Source organism: Rhipicephalus microplus, unplaced genomic scaffold, assembly GCF_043290135.1.
Source record: "Rhipicephalus microplus isolate Deutch F79 unplaced genomic scaffold, USDA_Rmic scaffold_500, whole genome shotgun sequence".
Lineage (NCBI taxonomy): Eukaryota > Metazoa > Arthropoda > Arachnida > Ixodida > Ixodidae > Rhipicephalus > Rhipicephalus microplus.
Window position 1 is genome coordinate 15,001 of NW_027465061.1, and position 12,500 is coordinate 27,500.

A 12,500-nucleotide genomic window follows, 5' to 3' on the forward strand; every position below is an offset into this window, starting at 1 on the left:
CGCAGCCTCCTCACCTCCCTGCGCTTTGCGCGCGAACGTTCCCTGTTCGCGCGGCAAAGCCTGGAGGAGGCACGGCCCCGCAGCGTGTTCGAGCGCCCGGTCTACGGGACACCCTGCTTACTTCGAGGGCAACAAGCGCAACGCAAGGCTGCGATCTCGCGCACTTTGCGCACGGCTGGAGAAGCTTTGCTGGCCGGCTTTCGCTCCTCGTGTTTACCGTGCGTTAAAGTTGCGCGTCCGTGGCTCTCGCAGCTCTTGCGCGCCCGGTCGCAGAGAGGAGTACGCAACCTCGACCGCACTTTCCCTGCAGGCTTCCTTCCGACTCGAAGTCCTGCGGCGGTCTCAACGAGGTGCCACATCCTCAATGCAGTCGGTCGCCCCCGTTTCGGTTGGGCTCTGGCACGACGGTCGCCACCGTCTCGCCCTTGAGTGGCCGCTGTTGGCGCTCGCTGTGAGGTGTTCAGCGTGCTGTCCGTGTTGCCGACGCGGTCAAAACGAGTCGACGGCTCACGTTCCCTTGTGCGCCGAAGGCTCTCTTGATATGTGATCCGACCCTCAGACAGACGAAGCCAAGGGAAGACCCAAGGCCGCAATGTGCGTTCAAAGAATCAGTGCTCAGTGTGTCCTGCAATTCACACCAAGTCTCGCAGCTGGCTGCGTTCTTCATCGACCCGAGAACCGAGTGATCCACCGCTTAGAGTCGTGAAAAAGTGTTTGTTCAATTCCGTACAGTCAAAACCAAACGTTTCTGGCACTCGGCCAAACAGTGGCCAAGAAGGGCGCTTTTCAGCGCACGCTTGGACTCCAAAACTCTGCCGCGCCTTTTTCGGCTGCCGCAAATCGAGCAAACGGTGTGTTTCGGACGGCGTTTCGCTTCCGCTACTTGCGAGTGCTTTCGTGGTCCACCCCTCTATAAATACTCGGGAGGCGTCGAAGCCGGTTCTCCAAGCCGGACCCGTAGGTATCGTTGTGTGCTCGCTCTCATTGGCCCGCCTAACCAGAAAATGCCTGCGGTACACCCATTTGGATAAGAGTGCACGCAGATGCGGGCCTCGACGGCTACACATTTCCTCGGGCGGCCGCCTCCCGGCCTCCGTGGAGCGCGGGATGCACGGTCCCATCGACAAGCCTCTCCCGTTTTTACCGTGGCGTCGCGGTTCACCACGGCGGGCGGGTCGGTCTCCTCCGCATAAAAAGGGGGACCCCCGCTTTTTGTTCCACGAAATCGCACAAGCTTTTTTCGCATCCACGGTTTGCCACCGCACACCAAAATGCCGATCCGGCTGCCTACTTTAGCCAACAGGTGGAGCCAGGCGCGCCGTACTTGCGCGGCACTTCCCACGTCCACCGAAGTCGGTGCCAAGGACCACTTTCGGCGCCGGAGCCGCGTACGAGCCTACTCGAGGCGGAAGAACGAAGCCAGCAAGGGCCTGGCCGCAAGTGCGTTCAATTGTCGGGACGTCCAAGTCCCTCGTTCTTCCGTGCTTCCTCTTTCGGCAAGTCGTTGCGGCACCTTCCCAAAGCGCGCAGACCCGCTAATCGCGACGAGCGCGACGTGGCCGTGCCGCCTTTCCCTCGGCAGCAAGCAAAACGCCTGGCAACGTCGACGCTCCCCTAACCGCGATCTCGCACCGTGTTTCGTGTGGCGAATTCAAAAGCCGGCCGGCGCTGCTGCAACCATTACGGTCGGTACGCATACGCCGCGGAGGGCGGGACGGTCATCGGAGCGTGCGGTTCCTCCATCGAGTACTGCGCACCTCGGCCGTCGCATCGCCGTGCCATGACCGGCCGCGCGTCAACGCGAACCGGTGCCAGCGAGATCCCTCGCCTGCAAGAACCGACCGGCAGCCTCCGTCACCCGAGGACGCGGAGGCGCTTGCCGCGGACGGCGGGACGGTATGCACTGGTGCACAGCGGACCCGTCACATCGCCAGTTCCTTGACCGACCGCCGACGCTTGTGCCGTTCCTCTCGTACTTGGCAGTCGCCGCGCGATTGTCGGGTCTCGTTCTTGCACGCTCGAACGGTCGGGAGGGCACTCGGCTGGCGTTTCGGGAACGCGCAGCCTCGCCTTCTACCGACGTAACCACGACTCGCCGTTCGCGCTCCGCCGCTCCTGTTTACAGTACTAGGCGGTCCCGCAGCGGTCGGGTCGCGCATTTCGAGCGCTTCGAGCCACGGTGCAGTGGCGGGTCGAAAGCCGACCTATGAGTGCGTTGCGCCGTTTGTACCCGCGTCCGCCACCTGGCCGACCGTCCAAGGTCGCGGTGTTGGCGTCCGCTGGGCGCAACAATTTGTCACGGGGTGCCGCTCCACATTCAGGCAGCCCCGTGGGGAAAAGCCGACCCCGCGTCCAAACGGGGTCAGCGGCAGAAAGTGTCGGGCGCAGACGCAGCTGAGGCGCTCACCCTTCACAATCCGTTAATGATCCTTCCGCAGGTTCACCTACGGAAACCTTGTTACGACTTTTACTTCCTCTAAATGATCAAGTTTGGTCATCTTTCCAACAGACCGGCGCAACCGAAAGGCCGCGCCGGACATCGGTCCGAAGACCTCACTAAATCATTCAATCGGTAGTAGCGACGGGCGGTGTGTACAAAGGGCAGGGACGTAATCAACGCGAGCTTATGACTCGCGCTTACTGGGAATTCCTCGTTCAAGGGGAACAATTGCAAGCCCCTATCCCAATCACGAAAGAAGTTCCACGGGTTACCCAGTCTTTTCAGACAGGGATAAAGACACGCTGCTTCCTTCAGTGTAGCGCGCGTGCGGCCCCGGACATCTAAGGGCATCACAGACCTGTTATTGCTCTGTTTCGTGCGGCTAGGAGCCGCTTGTCCCTCTAAGAAGGTTGTAAGGTGCTGGGAACCCCGCACCTATTTAATAGGCTAGAGTCTCGTTCGTTATCGGAATTAACCAGACAAATCGCTCCACCAACTAAGAACGGCCATGCACCACCATCCACCGAATCAAGAAAGAGCTCTCAATCTGTCAATCCTCCCAGTGTCCGGGCCGGGTAAGTTTTCCCGTGTTGAGTCAAATTAAGCCGCAGGCTCCACTCCTGGTGGTGCCCTTCCGTCAATTCCTTTAAGTTTCAGCTTTGCAACCATACTTCCCCCGGAACCCAAATACTTTGGTTTCCCGGAAGCTGCCCGCCGAGTCATTTGAGTAACTCAGGCGGATCGCTGGTTGGCATCGTTTATGGTCAGAACTAGGGCGGTATCTGATCGCCTTCGAACCTCTGACTTTCGTTCTTGATCAATGAAAACATTCTTGGCAAATGCTTTCGCAGTAGTTCGTCTTGCGACGGTCCAAGAATTTCACCTCTAGCGCCGCAATACGAATGCCCCCGTCCGTCCCTCTTAATCATTACCTCGTATTCCAAAAACCAACAGAACAGAAACGAGGTCTTGTTCTATTATTCCATGCAAGTTTATTCAGGCGACTCGCCTGCGTTGAGCACTCTAATTTTTTCAAAGTAAAAGCACCGGCCATCTCGAGGCACACAATGAAGTGCACCAAGAAAGAACCGGCATGATGTTCAGTCCGAGCCGTCGCATCGGGTAGATGCACTACTCGTCTGGAACTGAGATCCAACTACGAGCTTTTTAACCGCAGCAGCTTTAGTATACGCTATTGGAGCTGGAATTACCGCGGCTGCTGGCACCAGACTTGCCCTCCAATTGATCCTCGTTAAAGGATTTAGAGTGTACTCATTTCAATTACGGGGCCTCAAAAGAGTCCCGTATTGTTATTTTTCGTCACTACCTCCCCGTGCCGGGAGTGGGTAATTTGCGCGCCTGCTGCCTTCCTTGGATGTGGTAGCCGTTTCTCAGGCTCCCTCTCCGGAATCGAACCCTGATTCTCCGTTACCCGTAACAACCATGGTAAGCAAGTAACCTACCATCGAAAGTTGATAAGGCAGACACTTGAAAGAAACGTCGCCGGCTCGTGGCCATGCGATCAGCACAAAGTTATCCAGAGTCACCACACAATACGGGCCGAAACCCGATCGATCTTGGTCTAATAAAAGCACCCGTTACCCAAAGGGCTCCAGGCTCACTGCATGTATTAGCTCTAGAATTGCCACAGTTATCCAAGTAGGAAGAAACGATCTAAGGAACCATAACTGATTTAATGAGCCATTCGCGGTTTCGCCTTATTTCGGCATGTACTTAGACATGCATGGCTTAATCTTTGAGACAAGCATATGATTACTGGCAGGATCAACCAGGTAATCGTTCGACTGCGCGTCCGTCCTCGCCCTCGGCGGGCCGGACGCAGTCTGTGTGCGGCGGAGGCCACCTTCAGGCGCCCCAACACGCTTATTTTGCACTCCGAGATGACGGCGTTCGAGCTCGCTACGGCACAACCTTCCCGAAAGACGAGTGGGAGCCGTGCGGCAAGAAGCACGTTCATGCTCGCTCTTTTTCGTTGCATCGACTCGGTCGCGCCGTGCGGGTTGCCCAAGCCCGCTGCACTGTCGGTGGACCGGCCGGAACTAGCAACGGAGCCGAGACTGCAAAGCCGCCAGACGACGGGTCACGCCCGCGTCTTCGGCGCTTTCGCATCTGAATCGCCCGAGGACGACACGGAACACACCTCGATATCGTGGTAAAACGGCACCGTCCGACAACCAGCCCCTAACGCATCAAGCGGATGAGGCTGCAGACGACTGCCGTGGATTCCCCTGGAGCAGACCCGAGGACACGCTTGACGAGGCCGAAGCCCGCCGCATATCAGACACCCGGTCGCTTTCGCGTACGCCGCTCACGAGAACCCCCACATAATAGCAGCGATAAGTACCCAGACCTCCTTGGGCCCTAATACGAGCGTACTCGAGAAAATTTCACCGCGGGTGTGCCCCGAAACGTGTGGCATGTTGAGCGTGCCACAAGTCTACGTCGCTCTCAAACCCGCCGAGGTCGTAGAATTTGCGACCCTACTCACGAAATTCCCACCGAGGATACGGCCGCAAACGTACCGCACCTTGGGTAGGCCACGAGTTTGTGCAACACTACGCTGACGGCACAGCACCGAGGTCGTGCGCGCACGCACGGGAAAATTCCGCCGCGGTTTCTGCCGAAAACGTGAGGCACCACGACTCTCCGCAAGTTCGCGTCGACTGCGAAAGACCGAAGTCGTGAACGACGTGTCCGCTACTCGCCGCCGACACGCTGGACACCAAACGTACAACGACTCGACGGCGTCGTAGAGGCCCACGACGCGGTTTTCCTTAACGACGTCTCGGCGTGGCACCGACAGGTTAGAACGGCCGACCAACGTTCCCTGTCCGCCGTTCGGCTCAGTCGAAGGGCTCGGCGACTTCGGCAACGCTGCGAAGCCGCACGGTGACGCACGCCATGTCCCCATTTTTTTTTTCTTTCTGCGTCTGCCGGGGTGCCCCTATAATAGCAGCGATAAGCACCCAGACCGCCGTGGGTCGCTCGCCCCGGCTGACGTGGTTTTTCGTACTCCTGCGGCGGTCGCCGTCAAGCACGTCCAAATACGCTACTTTCGTGGGCGCATTCACGCTCTTTCGCTTCGCCGGAGTGCCAGCACTCACTCTGCCAAAAACGGCGAACATCCGAGCGGCGGTTCCCACTTTTGCGTCGGCGTCGCAAACCCCGCCCCGGCAGACGAGGTTTGCCGTACTCGAGCGACGGTGGCCGGCGGGCACGTCGAAAGACGCCGATATCGTGCGCGAATTGGCGCACCTTGGCTTCACCGGAGTGCCGCCACTGACTCCTCCAAAAACGGCGAAGATCCGAGCGGCGCTTCCCACTTTCGCATCGGCGTCCCGAACTCCGCCCCGGCTGACGCGGTTTACCGTACTCGTGCGACGGTCGCCGGCGAGCACGTGGAAAGACGCCGATATCGTGCCCGAATCGGCTGCGTTCGGCTTCGCCGGAGTGCCAGCACTGGCTCGGCGAAAGACGACGAACATCCGAGCGACGGTTCTCACTATTGCGTACGCGTCGCAAACCCCGCCCCGGCAGACGCACTTTGCCGTACTCGTGCGACGGTCGCCGGCGAGCACGTAGAAAGACGCCGATATCGTGCCGGAATCGGCCCCGTTTGGCTTCGCCGGAGTGCCAGCACTCACTCGGCCACAAACGGCGAACATCCGAGCGGCGGTTCCCACTTAGCCGTCGGCGTCCCGAACTCCGCCCCGGCAGACGCGGTTGCCGAGCTCGTGCGACTAGCGACCGCGAAGCCGTCTCGCGACGCCGCTTTCGTGCGCGGCTCCCACTGCGACCTGGGTCACCCGAGGTCGACGAGCAAAAAAGAATGTCGAAAAAAATTTTTTTTTTTTTTGCGTCTGCCGGGGTGCCCCTATAATAGCAGCGATAAGCACCCAGACCGCCATGGGTCGCTCGCCCCGGCTGACGTGGTTTTTCGTTTTCCTGCGGTGGTCGTCGTCAAGCACGTCCAAACACGCCACTTTCGTGGGCGCATTCGCGCTCTTTCGCTTCGCCGGAGTGCCAGCACTCACTCTGCCAAAAACGGCGAACATCCGAGCGGCGGTTCCCACTTTTGCGTCGGCGTCGCAAACCCCGCCCCGGCAGACGAGGTTTGCCGTACTCGTGCGACGGTGGCCGGCGGGCACGTCGAAAGACGCCGATATCGTGCGCGAATTGGCGCACCTTGGCTTCACCGGAGTGCCGCCACTGACTCCTCCAAAAACGGCGAAGATCCGAGCGGCGCTTCCCACTTTCGCATCGGCGTCCCGAACTCCGCCCCGGCTGACGCGGTTTACCGTACTCGTGCGACGGTCGCCGGCGAGCACGTGGAAAGACGCCGATATCGTGCCCGAATCGGCTCCGTTCGGCTTCGCCGGATTGCCAGCACTGGCTCGGCGAAAGACGACGAACATCCGAGCGACGGTTCTCACTATTGCGTACGCGTCGCAAACCCCGCCCCGGCAGACGCACTTTGCCGTACTCGTGCGACGGTCGCCGGCGAGCACGTAGAAAGACGCCGATATCGTGCCGGAATCGGCCCCGTTTGGCTTCGCCGGAGTGCCAGCACTCACTCGGCCACAAACGGCGAACATCCGAGCGGCGGTTCCCACTTAGCCGTCGGCGTCCCGAACTCCGCCCCGGCAGACGCGGTTGCCGAGCTCGTGCGACTAGCGACCGCGAAGCCGTCTCGCGACGCCGCTTTCGTGCGCGGCTCCCACTGCGACCTGGGTCACCCGAGGTCGACGAGCAAAAAAGAATGTCGAAAAAAATTTTTTTTTTTTTTTTTTGCGTCTGCCGGGGTGCCCCTATAATAGCAGCGATAAGCACCCAGACCGCCATGGGTCGCTCGCCCCGGCTGACGTGGTTTTTCGTTTTCCTGCGGTGGTCGTCGTCAAGCACGTCCAAACACGCCACTTTCGTGGGCGCATTCGCGCTCTTTCGCTTCGCCGGAGTGCCAGCACTCACTCTGCCAAAAACGGCGAACATCCTAGTGGCGGTTCCCACTTTTGCGTCGGCGTCGCCAACCCCGCCCCGGCATACGCGGTTTGCCGTACTCGTGCGGCGGTGGCCGGCGGGCACGTCGAAAGACACCGATATCGTGCGCGAGTCGATGCTTCTTGGTCTCGCAGGAGGGCCGCCACTCACTCCTGCAAAAACGGCGAAGATCCGAGCGGCGCTTCCCACTTTTTCGTCGGCGTCGCAAACCTCGCCCCGGCAGACGCGCTTTGCCGTACTCGTGCGACGGTCGCCGGCGAGCACGTCGAAATACGCCGATATCGTGCCCGAATCGGCCCCGTTTCGCTTCGCCGGAGTGCCAGCACTCGCTCGGCCAAAGACGACGAACATCCGAGCGACGGTTCCCACTATTGCGTACGCGTCGCGAACCCCGCCCCGGCAGACGCGGTTTGCCGTACTCGTGCGGCGGTGGCCGGCGGGCACGTCGAAAGACGCCGATATCGTGCACGAATTGGCGCTCCTTGGCTTCACCGGAGTGCCAGCACTCACTCGGCCAAAAACGGCGAACATCCGAGCAGCGGTACCCACTTAGCCGTCGGCATCCCGAACTCCGCGCCGGCTGACGCGGTTGCCGAGCTCGTGCGACTAGCGACCGCGAACGCGTCTCGCGACGCCGCTTTCGTGCGCGGCTCCCATTGCGACCTGGGTTACCCGAGCTCGACCAGCAAAAAAGAAGGTCGAAAATTTTTTTTTTTTTTTCTGCGTCTGCCGGGGTGCCCCTATAATAGCAGCGATAAGCACCCAGACCGCCGTGTGTCGCTCGCCCCGGCTGACGTGGTTTTTCGTACTCCTGCAGCGGTCGCCGTCACGCACGTCCAAATACGCCACTTTCGTGGGCGCATTCGCGCTCTTTCGCGTCGCCGGAGTGCCAGCACTCACTCTGCCAAAAACGGCCAACATCCGAGCGGCGGTTCCCACTTTTGCGTCGGCGTCGTAAACCCCGCCCCGGCAGACGCGGTTTGCCCTACTCGTGCGACGGTCGCCGGCGAGCGCGTCGAAAGACGCCGATATCGTGCGCTAATTGGCGCTCCCTGGCTTCTCCGGAGTGCCGCCACTCACTCCTCCAAAAACGGCGAAGATCCGAGCGGCGTTCTCCACTTTCGCATCGGCGTCCCGAACTCCGCCCGGGCTGACGCGGTTTACCGTACTCGTGCGACGGTCGCCGGCGGGCACGTCGAAAGACGCCGATATCGTGCCGTAATCGGCCCCGTTTGGCTTCGCCCGTGTGCCAGCACTCACTCGGCCAAAAACGGCGAACATCCGAGCAGCGTTTCCCACTTTCGCATCGGCGTCCCGAAGCCCGCCCCGGCAGACGCGGTTTGCCCTACTCGAGCGACGGTCGCCGGCGATCACGTCGAAAGGCGCCGAATTCGTGCACGAATCGATGCTTCTTGGTCTCGCAGGAGGGCCGCCACTCACTCCTGCAAAAACGGCGAAGATCCGAGTTGCGCTTCCCACTTTTTCGTCGGCGTCCCGAACTACGCCCCGGCTGACGCGGTTTACCGTACTCGTGCGACGGTCGCCGGCGGGCACTTCAAAATACGCCGATTTCGTGGGCGCATTCACGCTGTTTCGCTTCCCCGGAGTGCCAACACTCACTCTGCCGAAAGCGGCGATCATCCGAGCGGCGGTTCCCACTTTTGCGTCGGCTTCGCAAACGGCGCCCCGGCAGACGCGCTCGTGCGACGTACTCGTGCGACGGTCGCCGGCGAGCACGTCGAAAGACGCCGATATCGTGCTCGAATCGACCCCGTTTCGCTTCGCCGGAGTGCTGCCAGTCACGGCGCAGAAAACGGCGAACAAGTGTTTTTTTTTTTTTTTTTCCTAGAATTTGTGTTATAGAAGGCACATTTGATATCGGACGATAATTTTCAACTTTATCACGCGCACCGATTTTCGTGTAGAGGTTTGCAAGTTTATGGGAATTTCTCCACTTGGAATAATGCGATTTAGTAGTACTACGAGAACTTCATGGATGTACTCAAGGGTACGGGGCAAGTCAGTTACGTCAACACCTGCAGATTTTTTACACTTCAAACTGAAAATTGTTGGTTGTGAGTCCTCGTGTGATATTAAAGGCCGATTCGCTAACACATAGAACAAAGAAAGAAAGGAAGAAAAAACGCCCGCGCTCGCTCAAGAAACCTGGGTTCGCAACAAGTGGCAACAACAAGCAACCGAGCGAGTGCGCCAAAACCCGTGGCGGCCGAACAAACGCGAAGTCCCAACCGCGTCAGCCGGGGCGGCACGGGACAGGAAAAATCACTTCAGCCGGGGCGGCGGGGCACCGAATAAACCTCGTCACCTCGTCGCAGGATAAAAGAGGAAACAAAAAGTCTAAACAGCGTCTGCTGGAGCGAATGCGTAATAAAACAACAACAACAACAAAAAAAAAAAACACCCGCGCTCAAGAAGTCTGCAATCACCACAAAAGGCGACTGTGACCGAGCAGCGTCAGCCGGGGCCGTGCGGAAACGGAAAAACCGCGACTACCGGGGCGTCGAGGCACCGAAAAATCCACTTCAGCCGCGGCGAAAAAAAAAAACAAAAAGAAAGACGGAGGGGGGGGGGGGAACCACGTCTGCCGGGGCGAAGGAAAAAAAAAAAACGCGTCTGCCGGGGCGAGCCCGGGTGCGGCACCACCGGGAAAACTGTGGCAAACAGACATGGCGATCGAGTGAGTGGGCCGCCAGCCAGGCTCAGCCAAAAAGTGCAAAGTCCGAACTGCGTCAGCCGGGGCGGCAAAAACCGCGTCAGCCGGGGCGGCGCAAAAAACCGCGTCTGCCGGGGCGGCACGAAACCGCGTCAGCCGGGGCGGCGCGAAAACTGCGTCAGCCGGGGCGAAAGAAAAAAAAAAAAAAACGCGTCTGCCGGGGCGAGCCCGGGTGCGGCACCACCGGGAAAACTGTGGCAAACAGACATGGCGATCGAGTGAGTGGGCCGCCAGCCAGGCACAGCCGAAAAGTGCAAAGTCCGAACCGTGTCAGCCGGGGCGGCAAAAAACCGCGTCAGCCGGGGCGGCGCAAAAAACCGCGTCTGCCGGGGCGGCACGAAACCGCGTCTGCCGGGGCGGCGCGAAAACTGCGTCAGCCGGGGCGAGCCCGGGTGCGGCACCACCGGGAAAACTGTGGCAAACAGACATGGCGATCGAGTGAGTGGGCCGCCAGCCAGGCTCAGCCAAAAAGTGCCAAGTCCGAACTGCGTCAGCCGGGGCGGCAAAAAACCGCGTCAGCCGGGGCGGCGCAAAAAACCGCGTCTGCCGGGGCGGCGCGAAAACCGCGTCTGCCGGGGCGGCGCGAAAACTGCGTCAGCCGGGGCGAAAGAAAAAAAAAAACGCGTCTGCCGGGGCGAGCCCGGGTGCGGCACCACCGGGAAAACTGTGGCAAACAGACATGGCGATCGAGTGAGTGGGCCGCCAGCAAGGCTCAGCCAAAAAGTGCTAAGTCCGAACTGCGTCAGCTGGGGCGGCAAAAAACCGCGTCTGCCGGGGCGGCACGAAACCGCGTCAGCCGGGGCGGCGCGAAAACCGCGTCTGCCGGGGCGGCACGAAACCGCGTCAGCCGGGGCGGCGCGAAAACTGCGTCAGCCGGGGCGAGCCCGGGTGCGGCACCACCGGGAAAACTGTGGCAAACAGACATGGCGATCGAGTGAGTGGGCCGCCAGCCAGGCTCAGCCAAAAAGTGCTAAGTCCGAACTGCGTCAGCCGGGGCGGCAAAAACCGCGTCAGCCGGGGCGGCGCAAAAAACCGCGTCTGCCGGGGCGGCACGAAACCGCGTCAGCCGGGGCGGCGCGAAAACTGCGTCAGCCGGGGCGAAAGAAAAAAAAAAAACGCGTCTGCCGGGGCGAGCCCGGGTGCGGCACCACCGGGAAAACTGTGGCAAACAGACATGGCGATCGAGTGAGTGGGCCGCCAGCCAGGCACAGCCGAAAAGTGCCAAGTCCGAACTGCGTCAGCCGGGGCGGCAAAAAACCGCGTCAGCCGGGGCGGCGCAAAAAACCGCGTCTGCCGGGGCGGCACGAAACCGCGTCAGCCGGGGCGGCGCGAAAACTGCGTCAGCCGGGGCGAGCCCGGGTGCGGCACCACCGGGAAAACTGTGGCAAACAGACATGGCGATCGAGTGAGTGGGCCGCCAGCCAGGCTCAGCCAAAAAGTGCCAAGTCCGAACTGCGTCAGCCGGGGCGGCGCAAAAAACCGCGTCTGCCGGGGCGGCGCGAAAACCGCGTCTGCCGGGGCGGCGCGAAAACTGCGTCAGCCGGGGCGAAAGAAAAAAAAAACGCGTCTGCCGGGGCGGCAAAAAACCGCGTCTGCCGGGGCGGCACGAAACCGCGTCAGCCGGGGCGGCGCGAAAACCGCGTCTGCCGGGGCGGCACGAAACCGCGTCAGCCGGGGCGAGCCCGGGTGCGGCACCACCGGGAAAACTGTGGCAAACAGACATGGCGATCGAGTGAGTGGGCCGCCAGCCAGGCACAGCCGAAAAGTGCTAAGTCCGAACTGCGTCAGCCGGGGCGGCAAAAACCGCGTCAGCCGGGGCGGCGCAAAAACCGCGTCTGCCGGGGCGAATGCAAAAAAAACAAAGAAAAAAGCCCGCGCTTAATCAAAAGAAAACAAAGAAAAAAGCTTGCGCTTAAGCAAAAGAAAACAAACAAAAAAAGTTCGCGCTTAAGCCTGGCGGTGGAACCACCGGGGCAAACAGACCTGGCGATCGAGTGAGTGGGCCGCCAGCCGGGGTGAGCCAAAAAGTGCAAAGTCGGAACCGCGTCAGCCGGGGCGGCGCGAAAACCGCGTCAGCCGGGGCGGCGCAAAAACTGCGTCAGCCGGGGCGGCACGGAAAAACGAAAACCGCGTCAGCCGGGGCGGCACGGAAAAACGAAAACCACGTCAGCCGGGGCGACATCAAAATGAGGAAAAAAAAAAAAACTGCCTTAGGACACCTGCGTACACTTTCATGCGTTTGGGCATATCTCTCTGTAACACGCGCGCCCCTCGTTACGCGCGGCACTCTGTTTTCTCCGACACCCA

The 12,500-nt window shown here is 60.5% G+C and overlaps 2 non-coding genes across 2 annotated transcripts; both read right to left on the bottom strand.

Moving 5' to 3' along the window:
* Positions 1 to 549: 549 nt before the first annotated feature.
* Positions 550 to 702, bottom strand: LOC142794782 (5.8S ribosomal RNA). Its single transcript, XR_012892611.1, has one exon. It is a non-coding gene; the product is annotated as a 5.8S ribosomal RNA (ribosomal RNA).
* Positions 703 to 2,421: 1,719 nt separating this feature from the next.
* Positions 2,422 to 4,236, bottom strand: LOC142794789 (small subunit ribosomal RNA). Its single transcript, XR_012892618.1, has one exon. It is a non-coding gene; the product is annotated as a small subunit ribosomal RNA (ribosomal RNA).
* Between the last annotated feature and the right edge of the window lie 8,264 nt (positions 4,237 to 12,500).